A 24,878-nucleotide genomic window follows, 5' to 3' on the forward strand; every position below is an offset into this window, starting at 1 on the left:
TTTGCCCTTGCTCTGCATTCTATAGTGGAAACATCTCTTGAATGAAAGCATCTGAAAATGACGTGACATAAAATTTAAAACCTCCTTATTGGAAACCTAAAACATCACAAGACTTAATGTAACCCATTTCTTTCATAAAAAAGATTTTTAAAGTACCCCACAAAACAAATATAAAACACCACGAGTGCTAGAAGAATATTACATTAACGTTAAAGATAGAATAGGGCAAATGCATTTGCAGTTGAAACTGAAGTTTGGTACTTATTCAGATATTATTTACATTGCCAATTTTTAGCTGAGATTCTAAAGGAACTGAGAGAGAAAATGGAATTCAAGTTTTGTCAGAAGTGGGATTTGAACCCACGCCTCCAGGAGAGACTGCGGCCTTAACGCAGCGCCTTAGACCACTCGGCCATCCTGACCCCATGCTGCTTTTTCATCTAAAGGGTGAGAAAGATATTAGGAACCAAAAAATGCACAGAGCTTAGGCCAATAGTGGCTAGAGCAAGAAAAAAACTCACTGCACTCTTCCAAGAAGACAATCCTATAAGCCACTGCGAGGGAAATGATCATATTTCTCAAGAAAAAAATTAGAGTAAACACAGGACTGTCAGAAGTGGGATTTGAACCAACACCTCCAGAGGAGACTGCGACCTGAACGCAGCGCCTTAGACCACTCGGCCATCCTGACTTGCTTTCCCAGCATCTTCCAGAGGCCAGACAGCCATGCAGGTGAGGTACTGAAAAGGAATGCCCTCAATTTATTTATCCTATTATATGCACTTCCAACAGATCTTTGAACAATCTGTACAGAGCAGGACCTATGGAGAACTCTTTAGAACTTTGAGGCGAACAAAGAGAAAGTGCTATTCACCAGCCACTTGAACGGCTCAAAGCTGCTTTGAAATTGAGACAATAGCCACCTCTTGGCTGGCTAAAGCAATTTCAACAAGGGATCTCAAAGTCACAACATAGGGTGGAGTATGCAAATTTAAGCAGCCCCTGATCAAAGCCCTAAGGAAATTGCTGTAAGTGTGCTGGAGTCCAGTTGTCTACCAGATGCATGGCATTCTTCCAAATTTGCAGGGCCCGTCTGGCCAGGGCATACAAGAGCATGACTCTTCCAGATGACCTCTTACATGGGTCCTATGCTCATTTGGTAAGGATTGCGCTTTGTCAGCAAGACGTTATAGAACCTAAATATATGAGAAACCCCATCTCTCTTGACAAGAGGAGAACGGAATAACGTGCCAAGTGAAGACCAACAGATGCAACTTCCATCAGATGTTAACCTGATAAAGGAGATTAAATCTCCAAAAGGCATGTCAGAAGTGGGATTCGAACCCACGCCTCCAAAGGAGACTGTGGCCTAAACACAGCGCCTTAGACCTCTCGGCCATCCTGACAGTATAGGCTTTTAAGAAATGAATAAAAGTTACTCAGAAACGTCTACCTCCATGCAAGCCTGAAATAATTTAAACCTTCAAACACAAGGTGCAACTTTATGCACAGGACAATAAACACAGAAGAACACATACGAAAGCACTTTATTTCACAGGTATACAGTTTTCATGCTTTTAGAAAACCACATACCTCTCACCAGCTATTTAGGGTCCTGTATCCGACTCACAACATTTCCTTGCCTGCGACCTCTCTCTCTACACAAACAACTACAGCACAGGAAGTAGGAAGGCAATAGGTGGGGCAGTTTATGCAAATTTATGCTGCCAATGTGCCTTGCAGATTCATGCAGGATTTCTAGATCCTTTCTGGATACAAGAGAGTAGGCCTTGTTCCAGATAAACTATCCCTAGCAGGGAAAGTCTGAGCACAGGCACTCTTTTGCTCTTTAGCCCCTGGCCTGGGACTCACCCTCACTTGCTGAGGCGTGAAATTCTGCATACCAACTTTGCACAGAAGGTATGTTTGTGGTTGTTTGGGGATGGGTGGGAGGTCAAGAGCAGGGAAAAGCAGGTCTCCTTCACTACTAGACTACTCTTCTATGCCTCCCTGCCGTTTACTCACTCTGTCTTTGTTTCATTCTGTCCTTCCACAACACTCCTTCTCACTCACTCGCTCTATCACTTGTATTTTTGCCCTTGCTCTGCATTCTATAGTGGAAACATCTCTTGAATGAAGCATCTGAAAATGACGTGACATAAAATTTAAAACCTCCTTATTGGAAACCTAAAACATCACAAGACTTAATGTAACCCATTTCTTTCATAAAAAAGATTTTTAAAGTACCCCACAAAAGAAATATAAAACACCATGAGTGCTAGAAGAATATTACATTAACGTTAAAGATAGAATAGGACAAATGCATTTGCAGTTGAAACTGAAGTTTGGTACTTATTCAGATATTATTTACATTGCCAATTTTTAGCTGAGATTCTAAAGGAACTGAGAGAGAAAATGGAATTCAAGTTTTGTCAGAAGTGGGATTCGAACCCACGCCTCCAGGAGAGACTGCGGCCTTAACGCAGCGCCTTAGACCACTCGGCCATCCTGACCCCATGGTGCTTTTTCATCTAAAGGGTGAGAAAGATATTAGGAACCAAAAAATGCACAGAGCTTAGGCCGATAGTGGCTAGAGCAAGAAAAAAACTCACTGCACTCTTCCAAGAAGACAATCCTATAAGCCACTGCGAGGGAAATGATCATATTTCTCAAGAAAAAAATTAGAGTAAACAGAGGACTGTCAGAAGTGGGATTTGAACCCACGCCTCCAGAGGAGACTGCGACCTGAACGCAGCGCCTTAGACCACTCGGCCATCCTGACTTGCTTTCCCAGCATCTTCCAGAGGCCAGACAGCCATGCAGGTGAGGTACTGAAAAGGAATGCCCTCAATTTATTTATCCTATTATATGCACTTCCAACAGATCTTTGAACAATCTGTACAGAGCAGGACCTATGGAGAACTCTTTAGAACTTTGAGGCGAACAAAGAGAAAGTGCTATTCACCAGCCACTTGAACGGCTCAAAGCTGCTTTGAAATTGAGACAATAGCCACCTCTTGGCTGGCTAAAGCAATTTCAACAAGGGATCTCAAAGTCACAACATAGGGTGGAGTATGCAAATTTAAGCAGCCCCTGATCAAAGCCCTAAGGAAATTGCTGTAAGTGTGCTGGAGTCCAGTTGTCTACCAGATGCATGGCATTCTTCCAAATTTGCTGGGCCCGTCTGGCCAGGGCATACAAGAGCATGACTCTTCCAGATGACCTCTTACATGGGTCCTATGCTCATTTGGTAAGGATTGCGCTTTGTCAGCAAGACGTTATAGAACCTAAATATATGAGAAACCCCATCTCTCTTGACAAGAGGAGAACGGAATAACGTGCCAAGTGAAGACCAACAGATGCAACTTCCATCAGATGTTAACCTGATAAAGGAGATTAAATCTCCAAAAGGCATGTCAGAAGTGGGAATCGAACCCACGCCTCCAAAGGAGACTGTGGCCTAAACACAGCGCCTTAGACCTCTCGGCCATCCTGACAGTATATGCTTTTAAGAAATGAATAAAAGTTACTGAGAAACGTCTACCTCCATGCAACCCTGAAATAATTTAAACCTTCAAACACAAGGTGCAACTTTATGCACAGGACAATAAACACAGAAGAACACATACGAAAGCACTTTATTTCACAGGTATACAGTTTTCATGCTTTTAGAACACCACATACCTCTCACCAGCTAATTAGGGTCCTGTATCCGACTCACAACATTTCCTTGCCTGCGACCTCTCTCTCTACACAAACAACTACAGCACAGGAAGTAGGAAGGCAATAGGTGGGGCAGTTTATGCAAATTTATGCTGCCAATGTGCCTTGCAGATTCATGCAGGATTTCTAGATCCTTGCTGGATACAAGAGAGTAGGCCTTGTTCCAGATAAACTATCCCTAGCAGGGAAAGTCTGAGCACAGGCACTCTTTTGCTCTTTAGCCCCTGGCCTGGGACTCACCCTCACTTGCTGAGGCGTGAAATTCTGCATACCAACTTTGCACAGAAGGTATGTTTGTGGTTGTTTGGGGATGGGTGGGAGGTCAAGAGCAGGGAAAAGCAGGTCTCCTTCACTACTAGACTCCTCTTCTATGCCTCCCTGCCATTCACTCACTCTGTCTTTGTTTCATTCTCTCCTTCCACAACACTCCTTCTCACTCACTCGCTCTATCACTTGTATTTTTGCCCTTGCTCTGCATTCTATAGTGGAAACATCTCTTGAATGAAGCATCTGAAAATGACGTGACATAAAATTTAAAACCTCCTTATTGGAAACCTAAAACATCACAAGACTTAATGTAACCCATTTCTTTCATAAAAAAGATTTTTAAAGTACCCCACAAAACAAATATAAAACACCACGAGTGCTAGAAGAATATTACATTAACGTTAAAGATAGAATAGGGCAAATGCATTTGCAGTTGAAACTGAAGTTTGGTACTTATTCAGATATTATTTACATTGCCAATTTTTAGCTGAGATTCTAAAGGAACTGAGAGAGAAAATGGAATTCAAGTTTTGTCAGAAGTGGGATTTGAACCCACGCCTCCAGGAGAGACTGCGGCCTTAACGCAGCGCCTTAGACCACTCGGCCATCCTGACCCCATGCTGCTTTTTCATCTAAAGGGTGAGAAAGATATTAGGAACCAAAAAATGCACAGAGCTTAGGCCAATAGTGGCTAGAGCAAGAAAAAAACTCACTGCACTCTTCCAAGAAGACAATCCTATAAGCCACTGCGAGGGAAATGATCATATTTCTCAAGAAAAAAATTAGAGTAAACACAGGACTGTCAGAAGTGGGATTTGAACCAACACCTCCAGAGGAGACTGCGACCTGAACGCAGCGCCTTAGACCACTCGGCCATCCTGACTTGCTTTCCCAGCATCTTCCAGAGGCCAGACAGCCATGCAGGTGAGGTACTGAAAAGGAATGCCCTCAATTTATTTATCCTATTATATGCACTTCCAACAGATCTTTGAACAATCTGTACAGAGCAGGACCTATGGAGAACTCTTTAGAACTTTGAGGCGAACAAAGAGAAAGTGCTATTCACCAGCCACTTGAACGGCTCAAAGCTGCTTTGAAATTGAGACAATAGCCACCTCTTGGCTGGCTAAAGCAATTTCAACAAGGGATCTCAAAGTCACAACATAGGGTGGAGTATGCAAATTTAAGCAGCCCCTGATCAAAGCCCTAAGGAAATTGCTGTAAGTGTGCTGGAGTCCAGTTGTCTACCAGATGCATGGCATTCTTCCAAATTTGCAGGGCCCGTCTGGCCAGGGCATACAAGAGCATGACTCTTCCAGATGACCTCTTACATGGGTCCTATGCTCATTTGGTAAGGATTGCGCTTTGTCAGCAAGACGTTATAGAACCTAAATATATGAGAAACCCCATCTCTCTTGACAAGAGGAGAACGGAATAACGTGCCAAGTGAAGACCAACAGATGCAACTTCCATCAGATGTTAACCTGATAAAGGAGATTAAATCTCCAAAAGGCATGTCAGAAGTGGGATTCGAACCCACGCCTCCAAAGGAGACTGTGGCCTAAACACAGCGCCTTAGACCTCTCGGCCATCCTGACAGTATAGGCTTTTAAGAAATGAATAAAAGTTACTCAGAAACGTCTACCTCCATGCAAGCCTGAAATAATTTAAACCTTCAAACACATGGTGCAACTTTATGCACAGGACAATAAACACAGAAGAACACATACGAAAGCACTTTATTTCACAGGTATACAGTTTTCATGCTTTTAGAACACCACATACCTCTCACCAGCTATTTAGGGTCCTGTATCCGACTCACAACATTTCCTTGCCTGCGACCTCTCTCTCTACACAAACAACTACAGCACAGGAAGTAGGAAGGCAATAGGTGGGGCAGTTTATGCAAATTTATGCTGCCAATGTGCCTTGCAGATTCATGCAGGATTTCTAGATCCTTTCTGGATACAAGAGAGTAGGCCTTGTTCCAGATAAACTATCCCTAGCAGGGAAAGTCTGAGCACAGGCACTCTTTTGCTCTTTAGCCCCTGGCCTGGGACTCACCCTCACTTGCTGAGGCGTGAAATTCTGCATACCAACTTTGCACAGAAGGTATGTTTGTGGTTGTTTGGGGATGGGTGGGAGGTCAAGAGCAGGGAAAAGCAGGTCTCCTTCACTACTAGACTACTCTTCTATGCCTCCCTGCCGTTCACTCACTCTGTCTTTGTTTCATTCTGTCCTTCCACAACACTCCTTCTCACTCACTCGCTCTATCACTTGTATTTTTGCCCTTGCTCTGCATTCTATAGTGGAAACATCTCTTGAATGAAGCATCTGAAAATGACGTGACATAAAATTTAAAACCTCCTTATTGGAAACCTAAAACATCACAAGACTTAATGTAACCCATTTCTTTCATAAAAAAGATTTTTAAAGTACCCCACAAAAGAAATATAAAACACCATGAGTGCTAGAAGAATATTACATTAACGTTAAAGATAGAATAGGGCAAATGCATTTGCAGTTGAAACTGAAGTTTGGTACTTATTCAGATATTATTTACATTGCCAATTTTTAGCTGAGATTCTAAAGGAACTGAGAGAGAAAATGGAATTCAAGTTTTGTCAGAAGTGGGATTCGAACCCACGCCTCCAGGAGAGACTGCGGCCTTAACGCAGCGCCTTAGACCACTCGGCCATCCTGACCCCATGGTGCTTTTTCATCTAAAGGGTGAGAAAGATATTAGGAACCAAAAAATGCACAGAGCTTAGGCCGATAGTGGCTAGAGCAAGAAAAAAACTCACTGCACTCTTCCAAGAAGACAATCCTATAAGCCACTGCGAGGGAAATGATCATATTTCTCAAGAAAAAAATTAGAGTAAACAGAGGACTGTCAGAAGTGGGATTTGAACCCACGCCTCCAGAGGAGACTGCGACCTGAACGCAGCGCCTTAGACCACTCGGCCATCCTGACTTGCTTTCCCAGCATCTTCCAGAGGCCAGACAGCCATGCAGGTGAGGTACTGAAAAGGAATGCCCTCAATTTATTTATCCTATTATATGCACTTCCAACAGATCTTTGAACAATCTGTACAGAGCAGGACCTATGGAGAACTCTTTAGAACTTTGAGGCGAACAAAGAGAAAGTGCTATTCACCAGCCACTTGAACGGCTCAAAGCTGCTTTGAAATTGAGACAATAGCCACCTCTTGGCTGGCTAAAGCAATTTCAACAAGGGATCTCAAAGTCACAACATAGGGTGGAGTATGCAAATTTAAGCAGCCCCTGATCAAAGCCCTAAGGAAATTGCTGTAAGTGTGCTGGAGTCCAGTTGTCTACCAGATGCATGGCATTCTTCCAAATTTGCTGGGCCCGTCTGGCCAGGGCATACAAGAGCATGACTCTTCCAGATGACCTCTTACATGGGTCCTATGCTCATTTGGTAAGGATTGCGCTTTGTCAGCAAGACGTTATAGAACCTAAATATATGAGAAACCCCATCTCTCTTGACAAGAGGAGAACGGAATAACGTGCCAAGTGAAGACCAACAGATGCAACTTCCATCAGATGTTAACCTGATAAAGGAGATTAAATCTCCAAAAGGCATGTCAGAAGTGGGAATCGAACCCACGCCTCCAAAGGAGACTGTGGCCTAAACACAGCGCCTTAGACCTCTCGGCCATCCTGACAGTATATGCTTTTAAGAAATGAATAAAAGTTACTGAGAAACGTCTACCTCCATGCAACCCTGAAATAATTTAAACCTTCAAACACAAGGTGCAACTTTATGCACAGGACAATAAACACAGAAGAACACATACGAAAGCACTTTATTTCACAGGTATACAGTTTTCATGCTTTTAGAACACCACATACCTCTCACCAGCTAATTAGGGTCCTGTATCCGACTCACAACATTTCCTTGCCTGCGACCTCTCTCTCTACACAAACAACTACAGCACAGGAAGTAGGAAGGCAATAGGTGGGGCAGTTTATGCAAATTTATGCTGCCAATGTGCCTTGCAGATTCATGCAGGATTTCTAGATCCTTGCTGGATACAAGAGAGTAGGCCTTGTTCCAGATAAACTATCCCTAGCAGGGAAAGTCTGAGCACAGGCACTCTTTTGCTCTTTAGCCCCTGGCCTGGGACTCACCCTCACTTGCTGAGGCGTGAAATTCTGCATACCAACTTTGCACAGAAGGTATGTTTGTGGTTGTTTGGGGATGGGTGGGAGGTCAAGAGCAGGGAAAAGCAGGTCTCCTTCACTACTAGATTCCTCTTCTATGCCTCCCTGCCATTCACTCACTCTGTCTTTGTTTCATTCTCTCCTTCCACAACACTCCTTCTCACTCACTCGCTCTATCACTTGTATTTTTGCCCTTGCTCTGCATTCTATAGTGGAAACATCTCTTGAATGAAGCATCTGAAAATGACGTGACATAAAATTTAAAACCTCCTTATTGGAAACCTAAAACATCACAAGACTTAATGTAACCCATTTCTTTCATAAAAAAGATTTTTAAAGTACCCCACAAAACAAATATAAAACACCACGAGTGCCAGAAGAATATTACATTAACGTTAAAGATAGAATAGGGCAAATGCATTTGCAGTTGAAACTGAAGTTTGGTACTTATTCAGATATTATTTACATTGCCAATTTTTAGCTGAGATTCTAAAGGAACTGAGAGAGAAAATGGAATTCAAGTTTTGTCAGAAGTGGGATTCGAACCCACGCCTCCAGGAGAGACTGCGGCCTTAACGCAGCGCCTTAGACCACTCGGCCATCCTGACCCCATGCTGCTTTTTCATCTAAAGGGTGAGAAAGATATTAGGAACCAAAAAATGCACAGAGCTGAGGCCAATAGTGGCTAGAGCAAGAAAAAAACTCACTGCACTCTTCCAAGAAGACAATCCTATAAGCCACTGCGAGGGAAATGATCATATTTCTCAAGAAAATAATTAGAGTAAACACAGGACTGTCAGAAGTGGGATTTGAACCCACGCCTCCAGAGGAGACTGCGACCTGAACGCAGCGCCTTAGACCACTCGGCCATCCTGACTTTCTTTCCCAGCGTCTTCCAGAGGCCAGACAGCCATGCAGGTGAGGTACTGAAAAGGAATGCCCTCAATTTATTTATCCTATTATATGCACTTCCAACAGATCTTTGAACAATCTGTACAGAGCAGGACCTATGGAGAACTCTTTAGAACTTTGAGGCAAACAAAGAGAAAGTGCTATTCACCAGCCACTTGAACGGCTCAAAGCTGCTTTGAAATTGAGACAATAGCCACCTCTTGGCTGGCTAAAGCAATTTCAACAAGGGATCTCAAAGTCACAACATAGGGTGGAGTATGCAAATTTAAGCAGCCCCTGATCAACGCCCTAAGGAAATTGCTGTAAGTGTGCTGGAGTCCAGTTGTCTAGCAGATGCATGGCATTCTTCCAAATTTGCAGGGCCCGTCTGGCCAGTGCATACAAGAGCATGACTATTCCAGATGACCTCTTACATGGGTCCTATGCTCATTTGGTAAGGATTGCGCTTTGTCAGCAAGACGTTATAGAACCTAAATATATGAGAAACCCCATCTCTCTTGACAAGAGGAGAACGGAATAACGTGCCAAGTGAAGACCAACAGATGCAACTTCCATCAGATGTTAACCTGATAAAGGAGATTAAATCTCCAAAAGGCATGTCAGAAGGGGGATTCGAACCCACGCCTCCAAAGGAGACTGTGGCCTAAACACAGCGCCTTAGACCTCTCGGCCATCCTGACAGTATAGGCTTTTAAGAAATGAATAAAAGTTACTCAGAAACGTCTACCTCCATGCAAGCCTGAAATAATTTAAACCTTCAAACACAAGGTGCAACTTTATGCACAGGACAATAAACACAGAAGAACACATACGAAAGCACTTTATTTCACAGGTATACAGTTTTCATGCTTTTAGAACACCACATACCTCTCACCAGCTATTTAGGGTCCTGTATCCGACTCACAACATTTCCTTGCCTGCGACCTCTCTCTCTACACAAACAACTACAGCACAGGAAGTAGGAAGGCAATAGGTGGGGCAGTTTATGCAAATTTATGCTGCCAATGTGCCTTGCAGATTCATGCAGGATTTCTAGATCCTTGCTGGATACAAGAGAGTAGGCCTTGTTCCAGATAAACTATCCCTAGCAGGGAAAGTCTGAGCACAGGCACTCTTTTGCTCTTTAGCCCCTGGCCTGGGACTCACCCTCACTTGCTGAGGCGTGAAAATCTGCATACCAACTTTGCACAGAAGGTATGTTTGTGGTTGTTTGGGGATGGGTGGGAGGTCAAGAGCAGGGAAAAGCAGGTCTCCTGCACTACTAGACTCCTCTTCTATGCCTCCCTGCCATTCACTCACTCTGTCTTTGTTTCATTCTCTCCTTCCACAACACTCCTTCTCACTCACTCGCTCTATCACTTGTATTTTTGCCCTTGCTCTGCATTCTATAGTGGAAACATCTCTTGAATGAAGCATCTGAAAATGACGTGACATAAAATTTAAAACCTCCTTATTGTAAACCTAAAACATCACAAGACTTAATGTAACCCATTTCTTTCATAAAAAAGATTTTTAAAGTACCCCACAAAACAAATATAAAACACCACGAGTGCTAGAAGAATATTACATTAACGTTAAAGATAGAATAGGGCAAATGCATTTGCAGTTGAAACTGAAGTTTGGTACTTATTCAGATATTATTTACATTGCCAATTTTTAGCTGAGATTCTAAAGGAACTGAGAGAGAAAATGGAATTCAAGTTTTGTCAGAAGTGGGATTTGAACCCACGCCTCCAGGAGAGACTGCGGCCTTAACGCAGCGCCTTAGACCACTCGGCCATCCTGACCCCATGCTGCTTTTTCATCGAAAGGGTGAGAAAGATATTAGGAACCAAAAAATGCACAGAGCTTAGGCCAATAGTGGCTAGAGCAAGAAAAAAACTCACTGCACTCTTCCAAGAAGACAATCCTATAAGCCACTGCGAGGGAAATGATCATATTTCTCAAGAAAAAAATTAGAGTAAACACAGGACTGTCAGAAGTGGGATTTGAACCCACACCTCCAGAGGAGACTGCGACCTGAACGCAGCGCCTTAGACCACTCGGCCATCCTGACTTGCTTTCCCAGCATCTTCCAGAGGCCAGACAGCCATGCAGGTGAGGTACTGAAAAGGAATGCCCTCAATTTATTTATCCTATTATATGCACTTCCAACAGATCTTTGAACAATCTGTACAGAGCAGGACCTATGGAGAACTCTTTAGAACTTTGAGGCGAACAAAGAGAAAGTGCTATTCACCAGCCACTTGAACGGCTCAAAGCTGCTTTGAAATTGAGACAATAGCCACCTCTTGGCTGGCTAAAGCAATTTCAACAAGGGATCTCAAAGTCACAACATAGGGTGGAGTATGCAAATTTAAGCAGCCCCTGATCAAAGCCCTAAGGAAATTGCTGTAAGTGTGCTGGAGTCCAGTTGTCTACCAGATGCATGGCATTCTTCCAAATTTGCAGGGCCCGTCTGGCCAGGGCATACAAGAGCATGACTCTTCCAGATGACCTCTTACATGGGTCCTATGCTCATTTGGTAAGGATTGCGCTTTGTCAGCAAGACGTTATAGAACCTAAATATATGAGAAACCCGATCTCTCTTGACAAGAGGAGAACGGAATAACGTGCCAAGTGAAGACCAACAGATGCAACTTCCATCAGATGTTAACCAGATAAAGGAGATTAAATCTCCAAAAGGCATGTCAGAAGTGGGATTCGAACCCACGCCTCCAAAGGAGACTGTGGCCTAAACACAGCGCCTTAGACCTCTCGGCCATCCTGACAGTATAGGCTTTTAAGAAATGAATAAAAGTTACTCAGAAACGTCTACCTCCATGCAAGCCTGAAATAATTTAAACCTTCAAACACAAGGTGCAACTTTATGCACAGGACAATAAACACAGAAGAACACATACGAAAGCACTTTATTTCACAGGTATACAGTTTTCATGCTTTTAGAACACCACATACCTCTCACCAGCTATTTAGGGTCCTGTATCCGACTCACAACATTTCCTTGCCTGCGACCTCTCTCTCTACACAAACAACTACAGCACAGGAAGTAGGAAGGCAATAGGTGGGGCAGTTTATGCAAATTTATGCTGCCAATGTGCCTTGCAGATTCATGCAGGATTTCTAGATCCTTGCTGGATACAAGAGAGTAGGCCTTGTTCCAGATAAACTATCCCTAGCAGGGAAAGTCTGAGCACAGGCACTCTTTTGCTCTTTAGCCCCTGGCCTGGGACTCACCCTCACTTGCTGAGGCGTGAAATTCTGCATACCAACTTTGCACAGAAGGTATGTTTGTGGTTGTTTGGGGATGGGTGGGAGGTCAAGAGCAGGGAAAAGCAGGTCTCCTTCACTACTAGACTACTCTTCTATGCCTCCCTGCCGTTCACTCACTCTGTCTTTGTTTCATTCTGTCCTTCCACAACACTCCTTCTCACTCACTCGCTCTATCACTTGTATTTTTGCCCTTGCTCTGCATTCTATAGTGGAAACATCTCTTGAATGAAGCATCTGAAAATGACGTGACATAAAATTTAAAACCTCCTTATTGGAAACCTAAAACATCACAAGACTTAATGTAACCCATTTCTTTCATAAAAAAGATTTTTAAAGTACCCCACAAAAGAAATATAAAACACCACGAGTGCTAGAAGAATATTACATTAACGTTAAAGATAGAATAGGGCAAATGCATTTGCAGTTGATACTGAAGTTTGGTACTTATTCAGATATTATTTACATTGCCAATTTTTAGCTGAGATTCTAAAGGAACTGAGAGAGAAAATGGAATTGAAGTTTTGTCAGAAGTGGGATTCGAACCCACGCCTCCAGGAGAGACTGCGGCCTTAACGCAGTGCCTTAGACCACTCGGCCATCATGACCCCATGGTGCTTTTTCATCTAAAGGGTGAGAAAGATATTAGGAACCAAAAAATGCACAGAGCTTAGGCCAATAGTGGCTAGAGCAAGAAAAAAACTCACTGCACTCTTCCAAGAAGACAATCCTATAAGCCACTGCGAGGGAAATGATCATATTTCTCAAGAAAAAAATTAGAGTAAACACAGGACTGTCAGAAGTGGGATTTGAACCCACGCCTCCAGAGGAGACTGCGATCTGAACGCAGCGCCTTAGACCACTCGGCCATCCTGACTTGCTTTCCCAGCATCTTCCAGAGGCCAGACAGCCATGCAGGTGAGGTACTGAAAAGGAATGCCCTCAATTTATTTATCCTATTATATGCACTTCCAACAGATCTTTGAACAATCTGTACAGAGCAGGACCTATGGAGAACTCTTTAGAACTTTGAGGCAAACAAAGAGAAAGTGCTATTCACCAGCCACTTGAACGGCTCAAAGCTGCTTTGAAATTGAGACAATAGCCACCTCTTGGCTGGCTAAAGCAATTTCAACAAGGGATCTCAAAGTCACAACATAGGGTGGAGTATGCAAATTTAAGCATCCCCTGATCAAAGCCCTGAGGAGATTGCTGTAAGTGTGCTGGAGTCCAGTTGTCTACCAGATGAATGGCATTCTTCCAAATTTGCAGGGCCCGTCTGGCCAGGGCATACAAGAGCATGACTCTTCCAGATGACCTCTTACATGGGTCCTATGCTCATATGGTAAGGATTGCGCTTTGTCAGCAAGACGTTATAGAACCTAAATATATGAGAAACCCCATCTCTCTTGACAAGAGGAGAACGGAATAACGTGCCAAGTGAAGACCAACAGATGCAACTTCCATCAGATGTTAACCTGATAAAGGAGATTAAATCTCCAAAAGGCATGTCAGAAGTGGGATTTGAACCCACGCCTCCAAAGGAGACTGTGGCCTAAACACAGCGCCTTAGACCTCTCGGCCATCCTGACAGTATATGCTTTTAAGAAATGAATAAAAGTTACTCAGAAACGTCTACCTCAATGCAAGCCTGAAATAATTTAAACCTTCAAACACAAGGTGCAACTTTATGCACAGGACAATAAACACAGAAGAACACATACGAAAGCACTTTATTTCACAGGTATACAGTTTTCATGCTTTTAGAACACCACATACCTCTCACCAGCTATTTAGGGTCCTGTATCCGACTCACAACATTTCCTTGCCTGCGACCTCTCTCTCTACACAAACAACTACAGCACAGGAAGTAGGAAGGCAATAGGTGGGGCAGTTTATGCAAATTTATGCTGCCAATGTGCCTTGCAGATTCATGCAGGATTTCTAGATCCTTGCTGGATACAAGAGAGTAGGCCTTGTTCCAGATAAACTATCCCTAGCAGGGAAAGTCTGAGCACAGGCACTCTTTTGCTCTTTAGCCCCTGGCCTGGGACTCACCCTCACTTGCTGAGGCGTGAAATTCTGCATACCAACTTTGCACAGAAGGTATGTTTGTGGTTGTTTGGGGATGGGTGGGAGGTCAAGAGCAGGGAAAAGCAGGTCTCCTTCACTACTAGACTCCTCTTCTATGCCTCCCTGCCGTTCACTCACTCTGTCTTTGTTTCATTCTCTCCTTCCACAACACTCCTTCTCACTCACTCGCTCTATCACTTGTATTTTTGCCCTTGCTCTGCATTCTATAGTGGAAACATCTCTTGAATGAAGCATCTGAAAATGACGTGACATAAAATTTAAAACCTCCTTATTGGAAACCTAAAACATCACAAGACTTAATGTAACCCATTTCTTTCATAAAAAAGATTTTTAAAGTACCCCACAAAACAAATATAAAACACCACGAGTGCTAGAAGAATATTACATTAACGTTAAAGATAGAATAGGGCAAATGCATTTGCAGTTGAAACTGAAGTTTGGTACTTATTCAGATATTATTTACATTGCCAATTTTTAGCTGAGATTCTAAAGGAACTGAGAGAGAAAATGGAATTCAAGTTTTGTCAGAAGTGGGATTTGAACCCACGCCTCCAGGAGAGACTGCGGCCTTAACGCAGCGCCTTAGACCACTCGGCCATCCTGACCCCATGCTGCTTTTTCATCTAAAGGGTGAGAAAGATATTAGGAACCAAAAAATGCACAGAGCTTAGGCCAATAGTGGCTAGAGCAAGAAAAAAACTCACTGCACTCTTCCAAGAAGACAATCCTATAAGCCACTGCGAGGGAAATGATCATATTTCTCAAGAAAAAAATTAGAGTAAACACAGGACTGTCAGAAGTGGGATTTGAACCAACACCTCCAGAGGAGACTGCGACCTGAACGCAGCGCCTTAGACCACTCGGCCATCCTGACTTGCTTTCCCAGCATCTTCCAGAGGCCAGACAGCCATGCAGGTGAGGTACTGAAAAGGAATGCCCTCAATTTATTTATCCTATTATATGCACTTCCAACAGATCTTTGAACAATCTGTACAGAGCAGGACCTATGGAGAACTCTTTAGAACTTTGAGGCGAACAAAGAGAAAGTGCTATTCACCAGCCACTTGAACGGCTCAAAGCTGCTTTGAAATTGAGACAATAGCCACCTCTTGGCTGGCTAAAGCAATTTCAACAAGGGATCTCAAAGTCACAACATAGGGTGGAGTATGCAAATTTAAGCAGCCCCTGATCAAAGCCCTAAGGAAATTGCTGTAAGTGTGCTGGAGTCCAGTTGTCTACCAGATGCATGGCATTCTTCCAAATTTGCAGGGCCCGTCTGGCCAGGGCATACAAGAGCATGACTCTTCCAGATGACCTCTTACATGGGTCCTATGCTCATTTGGTAAGGATTGCGCTTTGTCAGCAAGACGTTATAGAACCTAAATATATGAGAAACCCATCTCTCTTGACAAGAGGAGAACGGAATAACGTGCCAAGTGAAGACCAACAGATGCAACTTCCATCAGATGTTAACCTGATAAAGGAGATTAAATCTCCAAAAGGCATGTCAGAAGTGGGATTCGAACCCACGCCTCCAAAGGAGACTGTGGCCTAAACACAGCGCCTTAGACCTCTCGGCCATCCTGACAGTATAGGCTTTTAAGAAATGAATAAAAGTTACTGAGAAACGTCTACCTCCATGCAACCCTGAAATAATTTAAACCTTCAAACACAAGGTGCAACTTTATGCACAGGACAATAAACACAGAAGAACACATACGAAAGCACTTTATTTCACAGGTATACAGTTTTCATGCTTTTAGAACACCACATACCTCTCACCAGCTAATTAGGGTCCTGTATCCGACTCACAACATTTCCTTGCCTGCGACCTCTCTCTCTACACAAACAACTACAGCACAGGAAGTAGGAAGGCAATAGGTGGGGCAGTTTATGCAAATTTATGCTGCCAATGTGCCTTGCAGATTCATGCAGGATTTCTAGATCCTTGCTGGATACAAGAGAGTAGGCCTTGTTCCAGATAAACTATCCCTAGCAGGGAAAGTCTGAGCACAGGCACTCTTTTGCTCTTTAGCCCCTGGCCTGGGACTCACCCTCACTTGCTGAGGCGTGAAATTCTGCATACCAACTTTGCACAGAAGGTATGTTTGTGGTTGTTTGGGGATGGGTGGGAGGTCAAGAGCAGGGAAAAGCAGGTCTCCTTCACTACTAGACTACTCTTCTATGCCTCCCTGCCGTTCACTCACTCTGTCTTTGTTTCATTCTGTCCTTCCACAACACTCCTTCTCACTCACTCGCTCTATCACTTGTATTTTTGCCCTTGCTCTGCATTCTATAGTGGAAACATCTCTTGAATGAAGCATCTGAAAATGACGTGACATAAAATTTAAAACCTCCTTATTGGAAACCTAAAACATCACAAGACTTAATGTAACCCATTTCTTTCATAAAAAAGATTTTTAAAGTACCCCACAAAAGAAATATAAAACACCATGAGTGCTAGAAGAATATTACATTAACGTTAAAGATAGAATAGGGCAAATGCATTTGCAGTTGAAACTGAAGTTTGGTACTTATTCAGATATTATTTACATTGCCAATTTTTAGCTGAGATTCTAAAGGAACTGAGAGAGAAAATGGAATTCAAGTTTTGTCAGAAGTGGGATTCGAACCCACGCCTCCAGGAGAGACTGCGGCCTTAACGCAGCGCCTTAGACCACTCGGCCATCCTGACCCCATGGTGCTTTTTCATCTAAAGGGTGAGAAAGATATTAGGAACCAAAAAATGCACAGAGCTTAGGCCGATAGTGGCTAGAGCAAGAAAAAAACTCACTGCACTCTTCCAAGAAGACAATCCTATAAGCCACTGCGAGGGAAATGATCATATTTCTCAAGAAAAAAATTAGAGTAAACAGAGGACTGTCAGAAGTGGGATTTGAACCCACGCCTCCAGAGGAGACTGCGACCTGAACGCAGCGCCTTAGACCACTCGGCCATCCTGACTTGCTTTCCCAGCATCTTCCAGAGGCCAGACAGCCATGCAGGTGAGGTACTGAAAAGGAATGCCCTCAATTTATTTATCCTATTATATGCACTTCCAACAGATCTTTGAACAATCTGTACAGAGCAGGACCTATGGAGAACTCTTTAGAACTTTGAGGCGAACAAAGAGAAAGTGCTATTCACCAGCCACTTGAACGGCTCAAAGCTGCTTTGAAATTGAGACAATAGCCACCTCTTGGCTGGCTAAAGCAATTTCAACAAGGGATCTCAAAGTCACAACATAGGGTGGAGTATGCAAATTTAAGCAGCCCCTGATCAAAGCCCTAAGGAAATTGCTGTAAGTGTGCTGGAGTCCAGTTGTCTACCAGATGCATGGCATTCTTCCAAATTTGCTGGGCCCGTCTGGCCAGGGCATACAAGAGCATGACTCTTCCAGATGACCTCTTACATGGGTCCTATGCTCATTTGGTAAGGATTGCGCTTTGTCAGCAAGACGTTATAGAACCTAAATATATGAGAAACCCCATCTCTCTTGACAAGAGGAGAACGGAATAACGTGCCAAGTGAAGACCAACAGATGCAACTTCCATCAGATGTTAACCTGATAAAGGAGATTAAATCTCCAAAAGGCATGTCAGAAGTGGGAATCGAACCCACGCCTCCAAAGGAGACTGTGGCCTAAACACAGCGCCTTAGACCTCTCGGCCATCCTGACAGTATATGCTTTTAAGAAATGAATAAAAGTTACTGAGAAACGTCTACCTCCATGCAACCCTGAAATAATTTAAACCTTCAAACACAAGGTGCAACTTTATGCACAGGACAATAAACACAGAAGAACACATACGAAAGCACTTTATTTCACAGGTATACAGTTTTCATGCTTTTAGAACACCACATACCTCTCACCAGCTAATTAGGGTCCTGTATCCGACTCACAACATTTCCTTGCCTGCGACCTCTCTCTCTACACAAACAACTACAGCACAGGAAGTAGGAAGGCAATAGGTGGGGCAGTTTATGCAAATTTATGCTGCCAATGTGCCTTGCAGATTCATGCAGGATTTCTAGATCCTTGCTGGATACAAGAGAGTAGGCCTTGTTCCAGATAAACTATCCCTAGCAGGGAAAGTCTGAGCACAGGCACTCTTTTGCTCTTTAGCCCCTGGCCTGGGACTCACCCTCACTTGCTGAGGCGTGAAATTCTGCATACCAACTTTGCACAGAAGGTATGTTTGTGGTTGTTTGGGGATGGGTGGGAGGTCAAGAGCAGGGAAAAGCAGGTCTCCTTCACTACTAGATTCCTCTTCTATGCCTCCCTGCCATTCACTCACTCTGTCTTTGTTTCATTCTCTCCTTCCACAACACTCCTTCTCACTCACTCGCTCTATCACTTGTATTTTTGCCCTTGCTCTGCATTCTATAGTGGAAACATCTCTTGAATGAAGCATCTGAAAATGACGTGACATAAAATTTAAAACCTCCTTATTGGAAACCTAAAACATCACAAGACTTAATGTAACCCATTTCTTTCATAAAAAAGATTTTTAAAGTACCCCACAAAACAAATATAAAACACCACGAGTGCCAGAAGAATATTACATTAACGTTAAAGATAGAATAGGGCAAATGCATTTGCAGTTGAAACTGAAGTTTGGTACTTATTCAGATATTATTTACATTGCCAATTTTTAGCTGAGATTCTAAAGGAACTGAGAGAGAAAATGGAATTCAAGTTTTGTCAGAAGTGGGATTCGAACCCACGCCTCCAGGAGAGACTGCGGCCTTAACGCAGCGCCTTAGACCACTCGGCCATCCTGACCCCATGCTGCTTTTTCATCTAAAGGGTGAGAAAGATATTAGGAACCAAAAAATGCACAGAGCTGAGGCCAATAGTGGCTAGAGCAAGAAAAAAACTCACTGCACTCTTCCAAGAAGACAATCCTATAAGCCACTGCGAGGGAAATGATCATATTTCTCAAGAAAATAATTAGAGTAAACACAGGACTGTCAGAAGTGGGATTTGAACCCACGCCTCCAGAGGAGACTGCGACCTGAACGCAGCGCCTTAGACCACTCGGCCATCCTGACTTTCTTTCCCAGCGTCTTCCAGAGGCCAGACAGCCATGCAGGTGAGGTACTGAAAAGGAATGCCCTCAATTTATTTATCCTATTATATGCACTTCCAACAGATCTTTGAACAATCTGTACAGAGCAGGACCTATGGAGAACTCTTTAGAACTTTGAGGCAAACAAAGAGAAAGTGCTATTCACCAGCCACTTGAACGGCTCAAAGCTGCTTTGAAATTGAGACAATAGCCACCTCTTGGCTGGCTAAAGCAATTTCAACAAGGGATCTCAAAGTCACAACATAGGGTGGAGTATGCAAATTTAAGCAGCCCCTGATCAACGCCCTAAGGAAATTGCTGTAAGTGTGCTGGAGTCCAGTTGTCTAGCAGATGCATGGCATTCTTCCAAATTTGCAGGGCCCGTCTGGCCAGTGCATACAAGAGCATGACTATTCCAGATGACCTCTTACATGGGTCCTATGCTCATTTGGTAAGGATTGCGCTTTGTCAGCAAGACGTTATAGAACCTAAATATATGAGAAACCCCATCTCTCTTGACAAGAGGAGAACGGAATAACGTGCCAAGTGAAGACCAACAGATGCAACTTCCATCAGATGTTAACCTGATAAAGGAGATTAAATCTCCAAAAGGCATGTCAGAAGTGGGATTCGAACCCACGCCTCCAAAGGAGACTGTGGCCTAAACACAGCGCCTTAGACCTCTCGGCCATCCTGACAGTATAGGCTTTTAAGAAATGAATAAAAGTTACTCAGAAACGTCTACCTCCATGCAAGCCTGAAATAATTTAAACCTTCAAACACAAGGTGCAACTTTATGCACAGGACAATAAACACAGAAGAACACATACGAAAGCACTTTATTTCACAGGTATACAGTTTTCATGCTTTTAGAACACCACATACCTCTCACCAGCTATTTAGGGTCCTGTATCCGACTCACAACATTTCCTTGCCTGCGACCTCTCTCTCTACACAAACAACTACAGCACAGGAAGTAGGAAGGCAATAGGTGGGGCAGTTTATGCAAATTTATGCTGCCAATGTGCCTTGCAGATTCATGCAGGATTTCTAGATCCTTGCTGGATACAAGAGAGTAGGCCTTGTTCCAGATAAACTATCCCTAGCAGGGAAAGTCTGAGCACAGGCACTCTTTTGCTCTTTAGCCCCTGGCCTGGGACTCACCCTCACTTGCTGAGGCGTGAAAATCTGCATACCAACTTTGCACAGAAGGTATGTTTGTGGTTGTTTGGGGATGGGTGGGAGGTCAAGAGCAGGGAAAAGCAGGTCTCCTGCACTACTAGACTCCTCTTCTATGCCTCCCTGCCATTCACTCACTCTGTCTTTGTTTCATTCTCTCCTTCCACAACACTCCTTCTCACTCACTCGCTCTATCACTTGTATTTTTGCCCTTGCTCTGCATTCTATAGTGGAAACATCTCTTGAATGAAGCATCTGAAAATGACGTGACATAAAATTTAAAACCTCCTTATTGTAAACCTAAAACATCACAAGACTTAATGTAACCCATTTCTTTCATAAAAAAGATTTTTAAAGTACCCCACAAAACAAATATAAAACACCACGAGTGCTAGAAGAATATTACATTAACGTTAAAGATAGAATAGGGCAAATGCATTTGCAGTTGAAACTGAAGTTTGGTACTTATTCAGATATTATTTACATTGCCAATTTTTAGCTGAGATTCTAAAGGAACTGAGAGAGAAAATGGAATTCAAGTTTTGTCAGAAGTGGGATTTGAACCCACGCCTCCAGGAGAGACTGCGGCCTTAACGCAGCGCCTTAGACCACTCGGCCATCCTGACCCCATGCTGCTTTTTCATCGAAAGGGTGAGAAAGATATTAGGAACCAAAAAATGCACAGAGCTTAGGCCAATAGTGGCTAGAGCAAGAAAAAAACTCACTGCACTCTTCCAAGAAGACAATCCTATAAGCCACTGCGAGGGAAATGATCATATTTCTCAAGAAAAAAATTAGAGTAAACACAGGACTGTCAGAAGTGGGATTTGAACCCACACCTCCAGAGGAGACTGCGACCTGAACGCAGCGCCTTAGACCACTCGGCCATCCTGACTTGCTTTCCCAGCATCTTCCAGAGGCCAGACAGCCATGCAGGTGAGGTACTGAAAAGGAATGCCCTCAATTTATTTATCCTATTATATGCACTTCCAACAGATCTTTGAACAATCTGTACAGAGCAGGACCTATGGAGAACTCTTTAGAACTTTGAGGCGAACAAAGAGAAAGTGCTATTCACCAGCCACTTGAACGGCTCAAAGCTGCTTTGAAATTGAGACAATAGCCACCTCTTGGCTGGCTAAAGCAATTTCAACAAGGGATCTCAAAGTCACAACATAGGGTGGAGTATGCAAATTTAAGCAGCCCCTGATCAAAGCCCTAAGGAAATTGCTGTAAGTGTGCTGGAGTCCAGTTGTCTACCAGATGCATGGCATTCTTCCAAATTTGCAGGGCCCGTCTGGCCAGGGCATACAAGAGCATGACTCTTCCAGATGACCTCTTACATGGGTCCTATGCTCATTTGGTAAGGATTGCGCTTTGTCAGCAAGACGTTATAGAACCTAAATATATGAGAAACCCGATCTCTCTTGACAAGAGGAGAACGGAATAACGTGCCAAGTGAAGACCAACAGATGCAACTTCCATCAGATGTTAACCAGATAAAGGAGATTAAATCTCCAAAAGGCATGTCAGAAGTGGGATTCGAACCCACGCCTCCAAAGGAGACTGTGGCCTAAACACAGCGCCTTAGACCTCTCGGCCATCCTGACAGTATAGGCTTTTAAGAAATGAATAAAAGTTACTCAGAAACGTCTACCTCCATGCAAGCCTGAAATAATTTAAACCTTCAAACACAAGGTGCAACTTTATGCACAGGACAATAAACACAGAAGAACACATACGAAAGCACTTTATTTCACAGGTATACAGTTTTCATGCTTTTAGAACACCACATACCTCTCACCAGCTATTTAGGGTCCTGTATCCGACTCACAACATTTCCTTGCCTGCGACCTCTCTCTCTACACAAACAACTACAGCACAGGAAGTAGGAAGGCAATAGGTGGGGCAGTTTATGCAAATTTATGCTGCCAATGTGCCTTGCAGATTCATGCAGGATTTCTAGATCCTTGCTGGATACAAGAGAGTAGGCCTTGTTCCAGATAAACTATCCCTAGCAGGGAAAGTCTGAGCACAGGCACTCTTTTGCTCTTTAGCCCCTGGCCTGGGACTCACCCTCACTTGCTGAGGCGTGAAATTCTGCATACCAACTTTGCACAGAAGGTATGTTTGTGGTTGTTTGGGGATGGGTGGGAGGTCAAGAGCAGGGAAAAGCAGGTCTCCTTCACTACTAGACTACTCTTCTATGCCTCCCTGCCGTTCACTCACTCTGTCTTTGTTTCATTCTGTCCTTCCACAACACTCCTTCTCACTCACTCGCTCTATCACTTGTATTTTTGCCCTTGCTCTGCATTCTATAGTGGAAACATCTCTTGAATGAAGCATCTGAAAATGACGTGACATAAAATTTAAAACCTCCTTATTGGAAACCTAAAACATCACAAGACTTAATGTAACCCATTTCTTTCATAAAAAAGATTTTTAAAGTACCCCACAAAAGAAATATAAAACACCACGAGTGCTAGAAGAATATTACATTAACGTTAAAGATAGAATAGGGCAAATGCATTTGCAGTTGAAACTGAAGTTTGGTACTTATTCAGATATTATTTACATTGCCAATTTTTAGCTGAGATTCTAAAGGAACTGAGAGAGAAAATGTAATTCAAGTTTTGTCAGAAGTGGGATTCGAACCCACGCCTCCAGGAGAGACTGCGGCCTTAACGCAGCGCCTTAGACCACTCGGCCATCCTGACCCCATGCTGCTTTTTCATCTAAAGGGTGAGAAAGATATTAGGAACCAAAAAATGCACAGAGCTTAGGCCAATAGTGGCTAGAGCAAGAAAAAAACTCACTGCACTCTTCCAAGAAGACAATCCTATAAGCCACTGCGAGGGAAATGATCATATTTCTCAAGAAAAAAATTAGAGTAAACACAGGACTGTCAGAAGTGGGATTTGAACCCACGCCTCCAGAGGAGACTGCGACCTGAACGCAGCGCCTTAGACCACTCGGCCATCCTGACTTGCTTTCCCAGCATCTTCCAGAGGCCAGACAGCCATGCAGGTGAGGTACTGAAAAGGAATGCCCTCAATTTATTTATCCTATTATATGCACTTCCAACAGATCTTTGAACAATCTGTACAGAGCAGGACCTATGGAGAACTCTTTAGAACTTTGAGGCAAACAAAGAGAAAGTGCTATTCACCAGCCACTTGAACGGCTCAAAGCTGCTTTGAAATTGAGACAATAGCCACCTCTTGGCTGGCTAAAGCAATTTCAACAAGGGATCTCAAAGTCACAACATAGGGTGGAGTATGCAAATTTAAGCAGCCCCTGATCAAAGCCCTGAGGAGATTGCTGTAAGTGTGCTGGAGTCCAGTTGTCTACCAGATGAATGGCATTCTTCCAAATTTACAGGGCCCGTCTGGCCAGGGCATACAAGAGCATGACTCTTCCAGATGACCTCTTACATGGGTCCTATGCTCATTTGGTAAGGATTGCGCTTTGTCAGCAAGACATTATAGAACCTAAATATATGAGAAACCCCATCTCTCTTGACAAGAGGAGAACGGAATAACGTGCCAAGTGAAGACCAACGGATGCAACTTCCATCAGATGTTAACCTGATAAAGGAGATTAAATCTCCAAAAGGCATGTCAGAAGTGGGATTCGAACCCACGCCTCCAAAGGAGACTGTGGCCTAAACACAGCGCCTTAGACCTCTCGGCCATCCTGACAGTATAGGCTTTCAATAAATGAATAAAAGTTACTCAGAAACGTCTACCTCCATGCAAGCCTGAAATAATTTAAACCTTCAAACACAAGGTGCAACTTTATGCACAGGACAATAAACACAGAAGAACACATACGAAAGCACTTTATTTCACAGGTATACAGTTTTCATGCTTTTAGAACACCACATACCTCTCACCAGCTATTTAGGGTCCTGTATCCGACTCACAACATTTCCTTGCCTGCGACCTCTCTCTCTACACAAACAACTACAGCACAGGAAGTAGGAAGGCAATAGGTGGGGCAGTTTATGCAAATTTATGCTGCCAATGTGCCTTGCAGATTCATGCAGGATTTCTAGATCCTTGCTGGATACAAGAGAGTAGGCCTTGTTCCAGATAAACTATCCCTAGCAGGGAAAGTCTGAGCACAGGCACTCTTTTGCTCTTTAGCCCCTGGCCTGGGACTCACCCTCAC

The 24,878-nt window shown here is 43.4% G+C and overlaps 32 non-coding genes across 32 annotated transcripts; all 32 read right to left on the bottom strand.

Annotated features, from left to right (window-relative positions):
- Nucleotides 1-339: 339 nt before the first annotated feature.
- TRNAL-AAG (transfer RNA leucine (anticodon AAG)) lies at nucleotides 340-422 on the bottom strand. Its single transcript has one exon. It is a non-coding gene; the product is annotated as a tRNA-Leu (tRNA).
- A 901-nt stretch (nucleotides 423-1,323) lies between these two features.
- Nucleotides 1,324-1,406, bottom strand: TRNAL-UAG (transfer RNA leucine (anticodon UAG)). The gene has a single exon. It is a non-coding gene; the product is annotated as a tRNA-Leu (tRNA).
- Nucleotides 1,407-2,430: 1,024 nt separating this feature from the next.
- On the bottom strand, nucleotides 2,431-2,513 carry TRNAL-AAG (transfer RNA leucine (anticodon AAG)). Its single transcript has one exon. It is a non-coding gene; the product is annotated as a tRNA-Leu (tRNA).
- A 186-nt stretch (nucleotides 2,514-2,699) lies between these two features.
- On the bottom strand, nucleotides 2,700-2,782 carry TRNAL-CAG (transfer RNA leucine (anticodon CAG)). The gene has a single exon. It is a non-coding gene; the product is annotated as a tRNA-Leu (tRNA).
- Nucleotides 2,783-3,414: 632 nt separating this feature from the next.
- On the bottom strand, nucleotides 3,415-3,497 carry TRNAL-UAG (transfer RNA leucine (anticodon UAG)). Its single transcript has one exon. It is a non-coding gene; the product is annotated as a tRNA-Leu (tRNA).
- A 1,024-nt stretch (nucleotides 3,498-4,521) lies between these two features.
- On the bottom strand, nucleotides 4,522-4,604 carry TRNAL-AAG (transfer RNA leucine (anticodon AAG)). The gene has a single exon. It is a non-coding gene; the product is annotated as a tRNA-Leu (tRNA).
- Nucleotides 4,605-5,505: 901 nt separating this feature from the next.
- Nucleotides 5,506-5,588, bottom strand: TRNAL-UAG (transfer RNA leucine (anticodon UAG)). The gene has a single exon. It is a non-coding gene; the product is annotated as a tRNA-Leu (tRNA).
- A 1,024-nt stretch (nucleotides 5,589-6,612) lies between these two features.
- TRNAL-AAG (transfer RNA leucine (anticodon AAG)) lies at nucleotides 6,613-6,695 on the bottom strand. The gene has a single exon. It is a non-coding gene; the product is annotated as a tRNA-Leu (tRNA).
- Nucleotides 6,696-6,881: 186 nt separating this feature from the next.
- On the bottom strand, nucleotides 6,882-6,964 carry TRNAL-CAG (transfer RNA leucine (anticodon CAG)). The gene has a single exon. It is a non-coding gene; the product is annotated as a tRNA-Leu (tRNA).
- Nucleotides 6,965-7,596: 632 nt separating this feature from the next.
- TRNAL-UAG (transfer RNA leucine (anticodon UAG)) lies at nucleotides 7,597-7,679 on the bottom strand. Its single transcript has one exon. It is a non-coding gene; the product is annotated as a tRNA-Leu (tRNA).
- Nucleotides 7,680-8,703: 1,024 nt separating this feature from the next.
- TRNAL-AAG (transfer RNA leucine (anticodon AAG)) lies at nucleotides 8,704-8,786 on the bottom strand. Its single transcript has one exon. It is a non-coding gene; the product is annotated as a tRNA-Leu (tRNA).
- A 186-nt stretch (nucleotides 8,787-8,972) lies between these two features.
- Nucleotides 8,973-9,055, bottom strand: TRNAL-CAG (transfer RNA leucine (anticodon CAG)). Its single transcript has one exon. It is a non-coding gene; the product is annotated as a tRNA-Leu (tRNA).
- A 632-nt stretch (nucleotides 9,056-9,687) lies between these two features.
- On the bottom strand, nucleotides 9,688-9,770 carry TRNAL-UAG (transfer RNA leucine (anticodon UAG)). The gene has a single exon. It is a non-coding gene; the product is annotated as a tRNA-Leu (tRNA).
- A 1,024-nt stretch (nucleotides 9,771-10,794) lies between these two features.
- Nucleotides 10,795-10,877, bottom strand: TRNAL-AAG (transfer RNA leucine (anticodon AAG)). The gene has a single exon. It is a non-coding gene; the product is annotated as a tRNA-Leu (tRNA).
- A 186-nt stretch (nucleotides 10,878-11,063) lies between these two features.
- Nucleotides 11,064-11,146, bottom strand: TRNAL-CAG (transfer RNA leucine (anticodon CAG)). Its single transcript has one exon. It is a non-coding gene; the product is annotated as a tRNA-Leu (tRNA).
- A 632-nt stretch (nucleotides 11,147-11,778) lies between these two features.
- Nucleotides 11,779-11,861, bottom strand: TRNAL-UAG (transfer RNA leucine (anticodon UAG)). The gene has a single exon. It is a non-coding gene; the product is annotated as a tRNA-Leu (tRNA).
- A 1,293-nt stretch (nucleotides 11,862-13,154) lies between these two features.
- On the bottom strand, nucleotides 13,155-13,237 carry TRNAL-CAG (transfer RNA leucine (anticodon CAG)). Its single transcript has one exon. It is a non-coding gene; the product is annotated as a tRNA-Leu (tRNA).
- Nucleotides 13,238-13,869: 632 nt separating this feature from the next.
- On the bottom strand, nucleotides 13,870-13,952 carry TRNAL-UAG (transfer RNA leucine (anticodon UAG)). The gene has a single exon. It is a non-coding gene; the product is annotated as a tRNA-Leu (tRNA).
- Nucleotides 13,953-14,976: 1,024 nt separating this feature from the next.
- On the bottom strand, nucleotides 14,977-15,059 carry TRNAL-AAG (transfer RNA leucine (anticodon AAG)). Its single transcript has one exon. It is a non-coding gene; the product is annotated as a tRNA-Leu (tRNA).
- Nucleotides 15,060-15,959: 900 nt separating this feature from the next.
- TRNAL-UAG (transfer RNA leucine (anticodon UAG)) lies at nucleotides 15,960-16,042 on the bottom strand. Its single transcript has one exon. It is a non-coding gene; the product is annotated as a tRNA-Leu (tRNA).
- A 1,024-nt stretch (nucleotides 16,043-17,066) lies between these two features.
- TRNAL-AAG (transfer RNA leucine (anticodon AAG)) lies at nucleotides 17,067-17,149 on the bottom strand. Its single transcript has one exon. It is a non-coding gene; the product is annotated as a tRNA-Leu (tRNA).
- A 186-nt stretch (nucleotides 17,150-17,335) lies between these two features.
- On the bottom strand, nucleotides 17,336-17,418 carry TRNAL-CAG (transfer RNA leucine (anticodon CAG)). The gene has a single exon. It is a non-coding gene; the product is annotated as a tRNA-Leu (tRNA).
- A 632-nt stretch (nucleotides 17,419-18,050) lies between these two features.
- TRNAL-UAG (transfer RNA leucine (anticodon UAG)) lies at nucleotides 18,051-18,133 on the bottom strand. Its single transcript has one exon. It is a non-coding gene; the product is annotated as a tRNA-Leu (tRNA).
- A 1,024-nt stretch (nucleotides 18,134-19,157) lies between these two features.
- On the bottom strand, nucleotides 19,158-19,240 carry TRNAL-AAG (transfer RNA leucine (anticodon AAG)). Its single transcript has one exon. It is a non-coding gene; the product is annotated as a tRNA-Leu (tRNA).
- Nucleotides 19,241-19,426: 186 nt separating this feature from the next.
- On the bottom strand, nucleotides 19,427-19,509 carry TRNAL-CAG (transfer RNA leucine (anticodon CAG)). Its single transcript has one exon. It is a non-coding gene; the product is annotated as a tRNA-Leu (tRNA).
- A 632-nt stretch (nucleotides 19,510-20,141) lies between these two features.
- On the bottom strand, nucleotides 20,142-20,224 carry TRNAL-UAG (transfer RNA leucine (anticodon UAG)). The gene has a single exon. It is a non-coding gene; the product is annotated as a tRNA-Leu (tRNA).
- A 1,024-nt stretch (nucleotides 20,225-21,248) lies between these two features.
- On the bottom strand, nucleotides 21,249-21,331 carry TRNAL-AAG (transfer RNA leucine (anticodon AAG)). The gene has a single exon. It is a non-coding gene; the product is annotated as a tRNA-Leu (tRNA).
- A 186-nt stretch (nucleotides 21,332-21,517) lies between these two features.
- On the bottom strand, nucleotides 21,518-21,600 carry TRNAL-CAG (transfer RNA leucine (anticodon CAG)). Its single transcript has one exon. It is a non-coding gene; the product is annotated as a tRNA-Leu (tRNA).
- Nucleotides 21,601-22,232: 632 nt separating this feature from the next.
- Nucleotides 22,233-22,315, bottom strand: TRNAL-UAG (transfer RNA leucine (anticodon UAG)). The gene has a single exon. It is a non-coding gene; the product is annotated as a tRNA-Leu (tRNA).
- Nucleotides 22,316-23,339: 1,024 nt separating this feature from the next.
- Nucleotides 23,340-23,422, bottom strand: TRNAL-AAG (transfer RNA leucine (anticodon AAG)). The gene has a single exon. It is a non-coding gene; the product is annotated as a tRNA-Leu (tRNA).
- Nucleotides 23,423-23,608: 186 nt separating this feature from the next.
- Nucleotides 23,609-23,691, bottom strand: TRNAL-CAG (transfer RNA leucine (anticodon CAG)). Its single transcript has one exon. It is a non-coding gene; the product is annotated as a tRNA-Leu (tRNA).
- Nucleotides 23,692-24,323: 632 nt separating this feature from the next.
- Nucleotides 24,324-24,406, bottom strand: TRNAL-UAG (transfer RNA leucine (anticodon UAG)). Its single transcript has one exon. It is a non-coding gene; the product is annotated as a tRNA-Leu (tRNA).
- Between the last annotated feature and the right edge of the window lie 472 nt (nucleotides 24,407-24,878).

The sequence above is a fragment of the Triturus cristatus genome, chromosome 6, assembly GCF_964204655.1.
Source record: "Triturus cristatus chromosome 6, aTriCri1.1, whole genome shotgun sequence".
NCBI classification, from domain to species: Eukaryota; Metazoa; Chordata; class Amphibia; order Caudata; family Salamandridae; genus Triturus; species Triturus cristatus.